Genomic DNA, 15,483 nt, shown 5'->3' on the forward strand with positions numbered 1-15,483 from the left:
CACAACATTGTGGGCTGAGAGGCCTGTACAGTGCTGTACAGTTGTAAGATCCAAGTTCTATGCAAATCAATACTACAACTGGTTTTCAATAAAGACTCAAGTTCACCACCTTCAGCAGTATTTTTTTCTAATTAAAACCAATCAGATGACATTCAAAATCTATTTAATATGTCATAATATTGCTACATTTGAGATCTATTTTATGAGTGTTATTTTACTACATTTGAGATCTATTTTATGAGGTGTATTGTTACATTGTGGTGTTGATCCAGATAAACCATAGCATTAAGTGGGACTATCAAAGGGAGAAAATCCCAGCTAAAACTGACAAGCCAGATGGTGCCATTAAATTAACCAAGGGTGCTCAGCGTGATGCAGCAACTTCTGGATGACCCACTCTGTACCAGACCAGCATGGTCACACAGAATTCAGCTTCCATTAATAAGCCTCAAGCATAGTTAACGAGAATAAACTTAGGTAAAATCGAGCTTTAAAAAATGAACTGTACTAAATCCAAATCAACCAATAGTTCTCAATCAGAACATACTGTATTTTAACCATGTCTGACCTTGACCTCTCAAAGTAATATAAATTATGAGGAATTTCTTTAACTGGAGAGTGGTGATTCTGTGGAATTCGTCGCCACCGATGGCATTGGAGGCCAAATCATTGAGTATATTTAAGGCAGAAGCTGAAAAGTTAGGGTGTCAATGGTTACAGGAAGAGGCAGGAGAATGGGATTGAGAGTGATAATAAATCAGCCATGATGGAAAGGCAGAGCAGACTCGATGGGCTGAATGGCTTAATTCTGCTCCTGTGTCTCTCTGTCAAGCTTCATTCCGATTATTATGCTTGTGTATGTACATAGTTAATAGCATTAGAAATACCGTAACAGCTGTTGAATACAGTGTGGTAGACAGCATGAAAGCAGCCCTTTACATGCTTCTCTGGTTGGAAATATGTTCCTCAGGCCATTACCAGAATAACAGGCAGGCTTCCAAACAATACTGTTACCGAACATCAACAGCAATTAACAGCTTGGGCCAGTATACGAGCCACATTATGGTTGTAAATTCTTCATGTGCTTTCAGTCCTGAAGGCACAAAGAACACAAGTCTCCTTCGTACGTGTTGCTACAAGCCTTCTTCTCCTGCTCATCCACCACTTTAGATTATGCAAGACTCTGTGATGGGAACTTAGTCAAAACGATAACACTGTGCAACTTCCATCAACTGTATCCAATCAAAGTTAGTGACGATCTATCTCATGGTGGAGTGGGAGAATAAGATTATGCCAAAGTACTGTTACTGAAAATGTAATAAAATACCGACTAACCTTTTATTTCAATCTCTGGCAGGAGAACAAGCATTCTAGCTGATCACTTTATAACCACAACACTATTTAATAAATGGAGCTGGCTACCAAATCTATGTGCATTCACGAATGTTATAGCAGAGAAAAAATCCACAGTACTTGCTATGCAGTTACTTGGAGCAGACATCTGAGGTCTTCTGGACTGTAAGCAAACAGAGAAACAGTAAACCAATATACACTCAGGGACCACTTTATTAGATACCCCCCATACCTAATAAAATGGCCATTAAGTGTATGTTCATGGTCTTCTGCTCCTGTAGCCCATCCACCTCAAGGTTTGATGTGTTGTGCATTCAGAGATGCTCTTCTGCGCACCACTGTTGTAATGTATGGTTATTTGAGTTACTGTCATCTTTCTGTCAGTTTGAACCAGTCTGCCCATTCTCCTGTGACCTCTCTCATTAACAAGGCATCTAACAAAGCAGAGAACTGCTGCTCCCTGGATTTTTTTCTCTGTTTTTCGTACCATTCTCTGCAAACTCTAGAGGCTACTGTGCTTGAAAATCCCAGGAGATTAGCAGTTTCTGAGACACTCCACCCCGTATGGCACCAAACACTCATTCCACAGTCAAAGTCACATTTCTTCCCCATTCTGATGTTTGACTCAACAACAACCGAACCTCTTGACTATGCCTGTATGCACTTACACATGAGTTGCTGCCACATGATTGGCTGATTAGGTATTTGCATTAACAAGTAAATGTACAGATGTGTTTTAAGTGGCCACTGAGTGAAGTAATGCTTGAAAAAAAACAAGCATCCTTATGAATTTTCTCAGTCAAGTTCCAAATAACTTTGTGAAACATGTACCATTTCAGAATCAGTTTGAGACAAATGAATATTGCTTCAAATGATCAAACTAATACAGGTGTTTTGGATAGTTTGGAATTGAGGAAGACAGTAAAGCCAAAAGATTTTTAAAGCCGGATACATTTCTCTTGGACTAACAATGCATTTAGTCTTCAATGACACCCTTGTGTTTGTAAATGGGATTAGCTGCTGCCTGTAATGCGGCTACCATTTAGGGCATCAATGAAGGTCCTCCATCTCCGTCTACACGCAGATATAGCAGCACTCTTCATTGCTGTTTCTGTAACAATTTTTTGACCTGTCAAGGCTTTTAGCCCTGAGCTCAACCTTCGAACCTGGTGGACTAGTGGACTGCCCTTAGTCTAGTCTCTACCCTTTAACCTGTTTGGCATGGGTGACCCTACTAAGAGTCAAAGCACAAGGCTCTGAATCCAGCCAACATAGCCCTCCAGGTCATTAAGGCATGCAAGCCTCCAAACCCTAAGACAAGATTGTAGTCCTTGCAAATGGGATTACAGAATAACATTTGATACAGTATTACTGTACACCTATTTGGATGGACTTAAATTCACCTGCACCAAGTACTTACAACAGGAGTCACTGCTTTCTGGACAGCAACTGTGACCCTATCACAAAAAAGAGGAAATTTGCAGATGCTGGAAATCCAAGCCACACACACAAAAATGCTGGAGGAGCTCAGCAGGGCCAGGCAGCATCTATGGAGAAGAGCACAGTCGACGTTTTGGGCCCAGACCCTTCATCAGGAATGACCTTATGTAAACTTAACCGGTTTCCATTCCACGAAGCTATAGGGCTTTAACGTTATACTTAGCCATAGAGGATCATCACCTTGTCACGGGTGGGGAGGCTTGTGATCCCGATGCCATCCGGAGCTTAGCTCTTGGTAGGGGCAGGGTCAAGAAGGTCCAGAACAGCGATCCAATGGTGCTGGCACGACATCACCACGGCAGTGAAGGCGGAGGAAGGCTGCGGGGCCCCCGGTTGTCTTGCATTCCATGCTACTGGACCCCGGCCCCGATCTGTCAGGGTATGTGTGGTGTCTGCCCGTGCACCAGTACTCCCGCGTTAAACAATTTCGCATCCAGACGTTCTCAATTCAGGAAATAACCCCTTAGAAGGATATCATACTCGACTCGAGTGATCGCATTAAAGCTGCCTCTGTCCCTAACTGGGTCACCCAGTCCTGTGTTCTTTGGAAAACCTCACACGGTACTTGTCAGTACCACGAGGGTGGCAGGAGGGTCGGTGCTGGAGCTCACGTTTTAGATGCAGTGTTAAAGTACCAGCATCGTCTGCTGGTTCAGGTGGCTCTGAAATACCCCCCCCGCCGGCACCATCCCCAAAGGTGGGATAATCCCGCAATGCGCTCTCATTAAAGAAAAGTGGTCTTTCCTGTTGGCTGCACCATTCAACCACTTTTCAATAAACAGCACTTTGGTTGTGGGAGCACTTGAATTGTCCTGGAACAGGAAGCGCTGCTTAATCAATCACATACTTAAAAGCGAACCGGTGGCACGATCTTTCTTGACAGTGAGTCCAACTGATATTTCTAGCAAATACTTTTTTTCAATTCTGATCTATAAATCCTGAGAAAAGGGAGAAAAAATACAAACGAATTTACAAGAACTAACATTGAAATGATTTTAAATTGTTGAACAGAAGCAATATTTGATTAAGTTTCATTTCCGGCCATCTATGAATTACACTAGGTGTCGTGCTTACACATGAATGAGTATCTATGTCACCAATTCCAGGCGCCTCAGAATTATAGCCTCCGCTCATTTCGCTGCCTCTCACAGGTAAGGGAGTTGTTCCAGCAGATGGATTTTATACAAACCACCAGCTTCTTTGTCCTTTACCATCCTGATCTCCCGCATCGTGCGATGTCCTTAAAGTTTACAAAATTCAGGAGTCATAACTATTAGTGCTAAAGACAAGTGGAGCACTATTTAGTGTGATTGATAGCGGTGCTGCCTTTTAGTCGCCTGCTATTGTTTTTCTAATCGATCGGGGCGAATAGTTGTCGTTCAGTTGACATTACTTGTTACAAACGAGTGGCTGAGGCTCCAATGAGATTGCAAAGCAAAGTACACAAACACTAAAAACTCTTGCGCGCGCTCTCTCTGGAGGGTCGCTGTTTGCTGGAACGGGTCCGCCTTAAAAAAAAATCAGACATCCAAAATCCTTCTCCAGATCGAGAAACCAATGAATATGGAGAGAAAGCGAATAAATGGTGTCCTGGGTGCATTCGTTTCCTACAGAGTTGCTTCAATGATCGAACAAGAGTTCCAAATCAGTAGCATAGCGGTCAGGAGTTCCACTTACGATTTAAACGATTCGGCGGACTCCTGCACCGCATATTCGGGGAGCAGACAAGCCTTTAATCCTGAATTTATCTCAAGACTTTTGTACATGCTTTAACCTACAGTAAATTTTTAATAAACACAAGAGCTAATTCAGGCGGTTATTCTCCCCTCTGCACTCCCCCAGTGGCAGAAACGTTGGTAAATTTATATTTGTTCTACATTTATCTGCCCCTACCCGGCGTGAAATATTTAAGCTACCGGCAGCGAGAAACGGGTAGAATCTCACTTGTCAGACAATTTAGGCTGCTGAAACTCGGAATCCATCGGCACCGATTTATTTTACCAAAGTAAGTTGGAGACAAGTGTATTTAATCACGCCACCTGACCCCACAAAATCAGTGCCTGCACGTCCATTTGGGATTGGCGGCAATGATGTAGCTGAGACTTCAGACTAATTTATCACAGCTCTGTCCACATCGACAATGCGCGGGTCGATTTCTCATCAGTTTCTTCAATTTAAAAGGGCGTTCCAATGAGCGTTGTATGATTTATAATTGCAATCTGTTTATCAATCAGCTTGGAAAAAACTTGGGCTAAAAGCTGACGAAATTAAGTCAAAAAAAGCGCTTTAATAAACACGATTAAAAAGAAACAAAGATGGAGAGTCCTCTTGTCAATTTTTCCTCATTTATCCTACCATTGCAGTTCGCCCATATAACGCAGAATCAAACGAGTGGTATCTTTGCCAAAACGCAGAGAGACAATTTAGGTTGTTTAAGCCGCTGCCCATTCGGGTCCAGCAGCGCCGATTCCTATTGAAACGGGGAGGTTTCTGTGAGCCGCGCAAGGGTTTGGCAGGTTGTGAAACTGAAGCGAACGGGCACATCCTCCCGTTCGTCCTCCTGCACATGGTACCTCAGCAATGTGTAAGAAGTTCGTGGTTTACGGCACGTCACGAATGGACTCTTATTGTGCAAAACCACATGCAAACAGGATTAATGTTGGCCTTTATTTCTGATAACAATCAGATGACCAAACACTCTTTTGTTTCCCACTTCCCCTCCTCCCCTAATAAAGAACGAGCGATCTCAAATGCCGGCCTTTCAAATGGGGGGGGGGAAGATTGGGACTTCTCGTGATTATTCGCGCTCGGGGGGAAAAAAAGAGAGAAGATGCTTCCCAGGAAAGCAGCGAACAAAGGGAGACAGCGCCCGGCTCTGCAAGCGAAGCACGCTCCGCGCCGCGACAGAACCCGTGTTCCCAGCGAGGAACTCGCTCCCTTCGCAATAGTCACTGCGCCCACTGTGACAACGCGGAGCTGACGAGCGAGATATTTTGGGTTTGTAAACAATCACCATTAACACATGAAAAGAGCTTTAAAAATCCTACTCCATTTCCGCGCAACACACGGGCGCCTGGAGGGTAAATGGGCTTCAGCGGAGCTTTTCTTCAAAAGTAAGACTTTTATTAATGCTAGGGTGCCTATTACCCGCTGTATTTTGTATCCGCCTTTCAGGCGTGTGGAGCGGAAGGTAATTCAAAGTCAGATTCCAAATAGTTCTAATTGTGCTCGCAGATGCTTGTAAGACCCAGGCAGATTCAAAGTTTACATCACTGAGTGTTTCAAGTGCCTGGGGGGAGGGGGCTGCGGTGGGCACTAATGCCCCCCACTCCCAACTCCTGTAGCTCAGAAACTCCGCGGTACTACAGAACTGCTTCTGTTTGTGCCTCGGTCGGTATCCAGGGGCGTGCGGGTCGGGTGAGCTATGTGCCACCATTCACACAGTTATTCGTTCCAAATCACCAGTTACAACTAAAAACCGCATGTAGTTTGTTCCGGCCAGCAATGCTTCGATGTTCAAACAACTTCCAGAACCCAATAAATAACCACGCCCTTCTTTCCACCCACGGCGGTACAAGATGCAGTGGTTCGGAATTCTTTCCTCATGTGCGACTTAAATCACCCTCTGAGCAAGCTCGATACCCTACTATTACCTGCCGCAGCAAACGATCTGCAACAAAGGACTGATTGCCGGGTTTAAACCCGAAATGCTGACAATTCCTTCACCGCCCACATCTCCTGCTGGACCTTCAGGGTTTCTTCAGCTGATCGTTTTGAGATCGAAAGAGGAATTCTCTTTACTTGACACATGCACGTGGAAACATTGAAACGCAGAGAAATGTCCTTTGCATCCATCAGTCGATATTCCAACACAGCCCGAGTATGTGCTTGGGGGGTAGACCACGGGCGTTGCTATGCTTCTGGCGTCAACATAGCATGCCCGTCACTTACAAGCCCTTAACCTGTAGGTCAGTGGTTCCCAACGTGGGGCGTATGCCCCACAGGGGGGTAATTTGATTTTTAAGGGGGGGCAATTCGAGAATGAGTTATTAACAGTGAATTTTTTCTAGTAAGTCTGTTGTGAGTATGAGTGTGTGTGCGAGTTAATACATATGTGTATATACAGTATGCATACATAAAAATACTTGTGTGTATGTACATGTGTAATTGCGTATGTACTGTATATATAGTGTATCACCATCATTACAACCATCAAATGGCTTTCATAATTAAATTAATGAATTGACTGATGTAGGAAGGAACGAATGAACAAGTCCAAACGCGTAAGAAACTCATACGAGGTCGCGCCAATGTTGCTTTTTGCAGTAGCTTTCGGTTCTTGGTGGTGTGAAGGTGTGTACATTGCGTCATCTCTTTTAAACGGTGTATCTGTCTTTGTATGCTGTAGAAACGAATCGGCATTGTTTTATTTATTATTATTATTTTAATATCACTTAATGTTCTTTTTTTTACAATTTCTTCCTCAGAACTTTAACAGTCCTTTGGTTCTTTTATTTTTCTCTTTCATGAATGCCATGTTCTTTGGAAGCTTGTTTAAACCAAGTTAATGGTCTTTTAGGCTTCCTCCAGGTGAATAGGAGTTCACCTTTTGAATAATAATAATTATATCACCACAGGGGGCATCAGGATTTTAGAGGTGATTAGGTGGGGCATAGCCAAAAAATGGTTGGGAACCACTGCTTTAGGTCTTTGGAATGTGGAAGGAAACCGGAGCAGGCAGAGGAAACCCACACAGTTATGAGAAGAATATGAAAACATGACAGACAGCGGTGGGAATTGAGCCACGACGCTAGCCGCTAGGCTACCGTGCCACGCACCTTTGTGGCTCTAGATTGCCGCAGGTGCAATCTCCTCTTGTACCACAATGAAAAACGTTGCCCTGGTAACGCCACCTTGAAGTTGGGTCCTTGCCCCACCTTAAAAGCTAATTACAACTGGCAAAGACTGCGGACCGGGACCCTGCATTTGTGAACGCGACATGCTACCAACCTACGACAAAACTACCTTCCAGGAGACCCGTTACGGAGAAAGGTCGTGTTGAACCAAAGGTGTGGGAGCAAAATGAATGGCCACGGGGAGTCAGTGTTCGAAATAACGGGAGATTCATTTTAAAAAATCTTAAAACCAGTCAAAGCTAATCTGAGCATGAATTCGGTACAGCTTTAACATTCTCAGTAAAACTACCAATTTCATCACAGAATGTCGGTTACAAAAAGTTAATGAAGTCCTGATTACAGAATAACGTGATTATCAACAGGTCAACAGTAAATCCTATTTTCTCTTGCCAACAATGCTAATGAAGTTCCTGAAACTTGGGTGTGATCACTGACTGCTGCATTCCCTGTTCCCTGGGCTTTCTTTGCCGTTCTCTATTAGCACATTAGCACAATCCATGCCCCTACTTACTAGTTATTAGCCCTCACTACTCTTTCCCCGACAAGAGGTAACACACACTTCCACACTCCTGCATGCAATGTACATTAAATGACATTCCTGATTTATCACAACCATTACGGTTTTGCTGATAGCAATGTCAAAGCGGTCTGCCAAGAGATTTGTGCACACACAAGCTTTTGATGTTGGCCTTGTTGATAATTTGGATCATGGGAGCCTGGCATTAGGTGGCACTCTCAACTTGCTGTTAGTATGAATTGCTGATGCCCAGTGTTTGATCAGGATTAATTCCTCCAAACAGAATTCAAACACAGCACATTAAAAAGAACTGAAAGCAGTCAATGTATTTTGTTTGTATCCTGCACACATTTGGCTTTGTAAACATACTGATTTACATCATAACCATGCAAGGGATAATAAATAATCAAGCAATGAAAATCCCAGATTACACTTTGCTCAATATTTGTTTACATGACTGCGGCATCCAACTAGAGTGGCATTTTAGAATAGATACAAAACAAAAGATCAGGGTGGCTGGAGATCTTCAGATTAAACACAAGCTTTAATATTGTTCACTGTAAATGTTGACACCTTAAATCTACAGATTGCCCAGTATGCAAGCCAGGACAGAACGATATGGAGAGCAAACTGTTACAATGCAGCAGGTTAGCCCTCTCCACGCAGCTGATGAATCCGAAGGAATGGCAGGGACTGACAGTCTGGCACCAGCGGCAATTGCAGGAGCTGCCAGCTGGACAGATTGTCAAGTGAGTAACTAAACTGTATGCGAGGAGTTTGCATCCACCCGGTGCTCCGGTTTCCTCCCATGTTCCAACGGCGTACGGGTTGGTAAGCTAATTGATCACGTGCGTGTAATTGGGTGGCGTGGCCTCATTGGGCTGGAAGGCCCATTTCAAATGCACCGCGATGAAGAGTGAACAGGTTTGGGTTTACTGCGCTGCCAATGTAGTCAAGGAACTTGTTGACAGCAGTAAAACTTAACGCAGATCACCTGACATAAAGCAGCTGAGATTGACATACAGGATATTCCATCAAGGAGTTAATATTCTCACATTAGGAACAAAAGGATTTTTAAATAAGGATCTGCCTATGCTGAGCCACATTGCTTTCAGTACATGAGCATAATGCAGCCAGTATTTCGAGCAGGAGATGGATTCCTCTATGCGTCCATGTAGAATAATCAAAAGCAATTACAAAGGCGACTTTATAATTTCACCACAGCTTCAGCACAAAGGAAACTTTTCCTCGAATCCACATGAACAGAGATCAGAATTTTGTAAAGTGAAATAGTGGCTTTGGCAGAAAATACAGACACTATCATCTTGAGTACAAAGGTAACACAAACATCAAACAATCACTTTATTGCTTCTCATCTCTTTAAAGTGGTGACATTTGGACAGATTCTAAGTTTTGCCAATTTGTAATAAGCTGGAACAATTACAGACTCTATGTATCTCTGGTGGCTTCTGGGAATGAAAGTTCGGTGTCAATTTCTTTAAATTTCAATCGATTCTAAGGTTTACCCCTAAAAAGAAAATCAAATAACTTCATATTCAAATATGACACCCCATGCAACATAAACAAAACTATGATTGATTAAAGGGACTTTCTATAGAAAATGATCACTGCACACCACCAACGTCAATATTATTCAAGGAGAAAACAGTTGAGATTGCTCCCAATGTGAGCTGCAGTCCAGACTGAACATGACCACCAAAATTATTCAGCATTTGCAGGATATTTTGGAATTGCAAAATGGAAAGTGTTTGCCATATGTATATAGATTTAAATATTATATATTTATGTATGGAGACTATGGACATATACAAACATTTGTCCCACATCTGGTTGGCATGCTTTAAGAGAACAATGGACCAGAAAAATTAATGGTCCCAGTCTATTTGCAGGGAACTAATGTCAAATAGATTATGGGGCATAGCTATAGCTTCATGAAATATTTGAGCTTTTCTAAGTGTTCAAATCAGATAGATTTCCAATCAAAATTTTGACAAGCACTTACACCTAATACTCAAGAGTTGAGATATAACACCAATAAGCATAGACTGTGCACAGATTGAATTATTAATTGCACGCTTCGTTTTTATTTTAACTTCTGCAATTGATAGATAAGTGCAGGAGGAGGGTGATATATCTCCTATATACCATGATGATCATTTAAATCTATAATTCCACATTTCAGAGGCTACAACAATTTTCACGATGCATATGCTTCAATCCAGCCAATGTTTGGATCCAACATATTTTCTAAGGTCTATCAGACATAGAAGCATAATTCAGGTGATTTGGCCCATCCAGTCTGCCTTGCCATTCCATCATGGCTGATTTATTATCCCTCTCAATCCCATTTTCCTGCCTTTACCCTGTAACTTTTGACACTCTTACTAATCAAGAACCTATTAACCTTCGCTTTAAAAATACCCAATGTTTTGATCTCCACGACCATCTGTGACAATGAATTCCACAGATTCACCATCCTCTGGCTAAGATTCCTCCTTATATCTGTTTTAAAGGGACATCTTTCTATTCTGAGGTTGTGCCCTCTGTTCCTAGACTCCTTCATTACAGGAAACTTTCTGTCAGGTTAAGGAGTGTGTACTCCAACTTGTATAACAGAATACTTCTTGGGATACCTATTTGTAGTTCGGGTGGTGACAACAAAGATTAGACTGGAGTAGTGTAAATTTGTCCATTTTAGACAAGTTAGCACAGATATCTAAGTAGGCTAAGTCAAAAAACCTGGACTCTAGATTTTTTGAATATACTAATCAACAAGCAGATTGTCACCTACTGGATGTTGCAAATCGATAATTGTACCAAGACAGAGAAGCAAAATATATTTAATAAAATTCAGGACCAATTCACAGCTACCTTGAAAGAACATGATTTCAATGATTGACATTTTCAAATTCTAAAGTAACAGTTATTTTATCTTTCAGCTTCATAATTAGACATTGTCTACTTAATTAGACAATGGGCTCAGTGTCAGCTCGTTTGAGCAGGTATTTGAATGACTGAATGGCCAAATAAAAGAGGGTGACTAATTGGAATAAAGGAGGGAGATTAAAAATCCGGTTGCATGTTTGTTGTTTGTATGTACTGTTCATTGATTCTATTTTACTTCTTGGTTCTGTTGTGAATGTTCACAAGAAAAGAATCACAGGTGATATATACATACTTCGATAATAAATTAACTTTTGAAGTTCCTTTTTGATTAAACCATCTACTTGTTGAAGATGACAGACAGCTTTATCCACTGTTGGATTCACGAATGCCAACTTTCATTTTAAGTGTAAGTGGAGCTCTTCTTGACCACCCCCCTTCTCATATGGGAGGTTAGGGGAGAAAAGTGGAAATTAAACTTTGCTGGCTGGTACATCATCAAGTAACATAATCATGGAGCTTCTCCTCCCCACATGAGAGGTTAGGAGAAGAATAGAAATCAAACTTTGCTGGCACGTACCATACTCATGAGGCAAGTGCCAATATTTAAAGAAATCACAACTGTTCTTGATTGGAGACAGTAGCATTATTTCTTTCAAGGCATCATTCCTATTTGTAATTTTGTAATGAAATTTCTCAGCCTCCTATCACAGCAAAACAACTAAGTCCACATGGAACTCACACAAAATGCTGGAGGAACACAGCTGGACAGGCTGCATTATGGAAATGATAAATACTCAACGTTTTGGTCCGAGACGCTTCATCAGGACTGGAAAGGAAGGGGAAAGATGCCAGAATAAACAGGTGGGTGGAGGGGAAGGGGGATAGCTAGAAGGTGAAGCCAGGTGGGTAGGAAAAGTAAAGGACTGGAGAGGAAGGAAGCCAATAGGAGAGAAGAGTGGACCACAGGATAAAGGGAAGGAAGAGGGGCACCGGGGGAGGTGATAGCAAGAAGAGGTAAGCAGCCAGAGTGGGGAATAGAAGAGGAGAGGGAGAGGGATTTTTTTTTACCGGAAGGAGAAATCTACGTGTTTCTGATTTGGAGTTACTTACTTAGGCAAACATAATGCATTATGCAGCTTGTGCACAGTACAGTTCCCATTATTTGTTTTTCTTGAGCCAAGGAGTGCAATGATAAAAGTGATTATAATTACTATAACAACATGCATTCTTGTACCAGGTGCTTCCTACTAACTGCAGTGAGAAGCCTCGGCCGTTTGAGGGCAGTGTGCCTGCTAGCTGCTACAAATCCCTCCCACCCCCCCACACCCTGTTTTTCATTTACAGCTTCCTTTGCTCAAGGTCTACATTTTATTAACAGTTACCAGTGTAACTAACGCCTGACATCTTTATGGTGAATGGCACCAATTGAGAAATTTCCGGTTACATGTAATTTAAAGATACCTTTGACAGTTATGTTCTTCACAGTGATTAGGAAATTGTGTTTTTGCCAAAACCCACAAAATGTTGTCTTTAAGGTTAAACCTCACCCTGGCAAATATAATGCACAGGTTTCCGTGAAATCTGCAGATTTTTATCTAGAACTCTTCAAGTTAGGTAGACAAAACCAATTAAAGAAAATGTAGTGTGCTGACACTCAAATATACACTCAGTGGCCACTTTATTAGGTACCCCCTGTTCTTTATAAAGTGGCCACTGAGTGTATTTCCGTATGTTCATGGTTTGTTGCTGCTGTAGCCCATCCACTTCAATGTTCGATACGTTGTGCATTCAGAGATGCTCTTCCGCACACTAGTGTTGTAATGCATTTGGGTTACGGTTGCCTTCCTGTCCGCTGGGACCAGTCTGGCCATTCTCCTCTGACCTCTCTCATTAACAAGGCATTTTCACCCAGAGAAATGCCACTCACTGGATATTTTATTTTTGTTTTCGCACCATTCTCTGTAAACTCCAGAGAGTGGGCATGAAAATCCTGGAGATCAGCAGTTTCTGAGATACTCAAATCATCCCATCTGGCACCAAAAATCATTCCATGGTCAAAGTCACTTAGATCACATTTACATAGAAAAAAAGCCTACAGTACAATACAGGCCCTTCGACCCACAAAATATAGGCCCTTCAGCCTACAAATTTCTACCCCATTCTGATGTTTGTTCTGAACAACAACCGAACCTCTTGACCATGTCTGCATGCTTTTATGCATTGAGCTGCTGCCATATGATTGGCTGATAAGATATTTGCATTAACAAGCAGGTGTACAAGTATACCTAATAAAGTGGCCACAGAATGTATGTTATCTTTTCTTTTTCCCAAATACAGAAAAACATCGACTATATTAGATATAAGCCAACAAGATTCATTGGTATTAATTGTTCTCACGAATTGCCGTTGTATTTCGCCGGGGAGGCATCACAACTGAGACCAATCCATTACCTACCTACGAGCAGAGACTCTTTCAAAATCCTACTGTAGTATTTGACCAGCTCTCATTTTTGTTCTTTCAGCTTCAATCAAACATTTAACCTTCATATTGTTAAAAAATGTATGGCTTAATTTTTATTAACCAAATCTGAGCAGTGCAGAGTTAAACCATATTTTATCTTCTGAAATAGTTATTATATTTAAAATTTATTGATATACAGTATAGAATAGGGTCTTCAAGCTGCATCGCCTAGCAACCCCCAATTTAACTCTAGTCTAATCATGGGACAAATTGCAATGACATACCAATTGGTACGTCTTTGGACTGTGGGAGGAAACTGGAGCACCAGGAGGAAACACACATGGTCACGAGGAGAGTGTACAAACTCCTTACAGACAGCAGTGGGAAATCATTTAGGCTGGCATCAAAATCCTGCTGCTATTGGAAATATAGTTGTAGTTTTGTTATGGCATTGCTGTTTCATCAGTTCAAATACTTCAGATGTAAAATTTGCTGGGGTTGAATACATTGTAACAAAATCAACCAAGTAATGCAATCTTTGTAATTACTAACTTAACTAAAGCTTATGTAAAACTAAAGCAATGCAGACCTAAATATTACGTTGGAATTGCAACAGGCTGTTCTCAGACAGGACTCTATTCATTGTAATCTCAGCTCCTGAGCATAAAATTCCAGTGTGGTACAGATGGAGTGCTACATTGTCAAGTGTATTGCTTTAGCAACAAGATGATAAGATGTTCGTTTTTTTTAGACTTATGCAAGAAATTCACATGGCACGATTTAGGAAGAAACACAGGGTAATGGATTGTGGAGTGCTGACAATATTTGTTTTTTTTTCAGTAAACTTTGATACAATTTCTAAAACCTTACAAATAGATGGTCATGTTTCCTAGATCACAGAAGCACTTTGAGACATTTGAAAAGGGGTATTTAAGTTGCTATGAAAAAACAAGCCTTCCTTCGATGTTCTTGTATTAATTTGCTGAAGGTTTATTTATCCCATTTATTTTGTTTTGAAAGCCCAGGAGGTTGATTTTATCATTTGTAGGAAAATAAATTATTTCTATTTTGTTTGGAGCATCTTTGTGCAGCCAATAATTAACAACTACTGTGTTGCACAGAGATTACATTAGCCCGGGCATTCCATGCACTAACTCACTTAAAAAGTGTTCAAAGTTTTTTTTTGCCTTGCCTGCAGCTTTGCACACACAGATGGATAACTTCTTTCATCCTGCCAGTGAATTGGTTCTACTTCATTACATGATTAAAATTCACACTCAGTGGGATATTAAAAGGCTTTGCGCTGCTGGTGAGGATTCTGCATGTTGATGTTTGGTAAATCTGATTTATGATACTTGCATCTGATTAAAAGTTATTAGATGCCAAATTTTACCATTAACAGAAAAGGTGCAGACTCAAACACTGACTATCAGCCTCATGGGATTACTTATAAAATACAAAGGTAGACTTATTCAAGGACAAGGCACACAATAAAGTATATCAATCACTCCATCTTTGCTAAAGAAACATAGCCCTCATATTAGACCATATGTTGACATTTCACCTTTACTGGTAAATGAAGTAACAAGGAAAAAATTTCAACAGAACATACACAAACAATGTACAAGTCTGTACATGATATTAGCTATTCATACCATTTTCAGAATCACTGCTCAATTGCCATTTCTAAATTTGCTAACAGCACCATCATTGTTGGCAGAATCTCAGATGGCAATGAGGAGGCGTGCAGTATCAAGACAGATCTGCTGGTTGAGTGGTGTTGCAATGACAACCTTGCACTCAATGCCAACAAGACCAAGCAATTGATT

General features: G+C 41.3%; 1 protein-coding gene and 1 long non-coding RNA gene across 12 annotated transcripts in view; one reads left to right on the forward strand and one right to left on the reverse strand.

Annotated features, from left to right (window-relative positions):
* The window catches only part of sema6a (sema domain, transmembrane domain (TM), and cytoplasmic domain, (semaphorin) 6A), a 98,046-nt gene that overhangs the window by 76,640 nt on the left and 5,923 nt on the right, over nucleotides 1-15,483 (reverse strand). Inside the window, exon 1 of one of the 11 annotated variants that reach the window (XM_073068975.1) lies at nucleotides 3,034-3,680. The exons of the other annotated variants lie outside the window; for them this stretch is intronic. The gene's annotated coding sequence lies outside the window, so the exon portion shown is untranslated. Of the gene's footprint in view, nucleotides 1-3,033; nucleotides 3,681-15,483 lie in introns of those variants that run through there. 11 annotated transcript variants of the gene reach the window in all.
* LOC140737306 (uncharacterized) lies at nucleotides 5,208-15,417 on the forward strand. The gene is made up of 3 exons (XR_012101096.1): nucleotides 5,208-5,966; nucleotides 8,873-9,035; nucleotides 14,406-15,417. It is a non-coding gene; the product is annotated as an uncharacterized lncRNA (long non-coding RNA).

The sequence above is a fragment of the Hemitrygon akajei genome, chromosome 2, assembly GCF_048418815.1.
Source record: "Hemitrygon akajei chromosome 2, sHemAka1.3, whole genome shotgun sequence".
NCBI lineage: Eukaryota > Metazoa > Chordata > Chondrichthyes > Myliobatiformes > Dasyatidae > Hemitrygon > Hemitrygon akajei.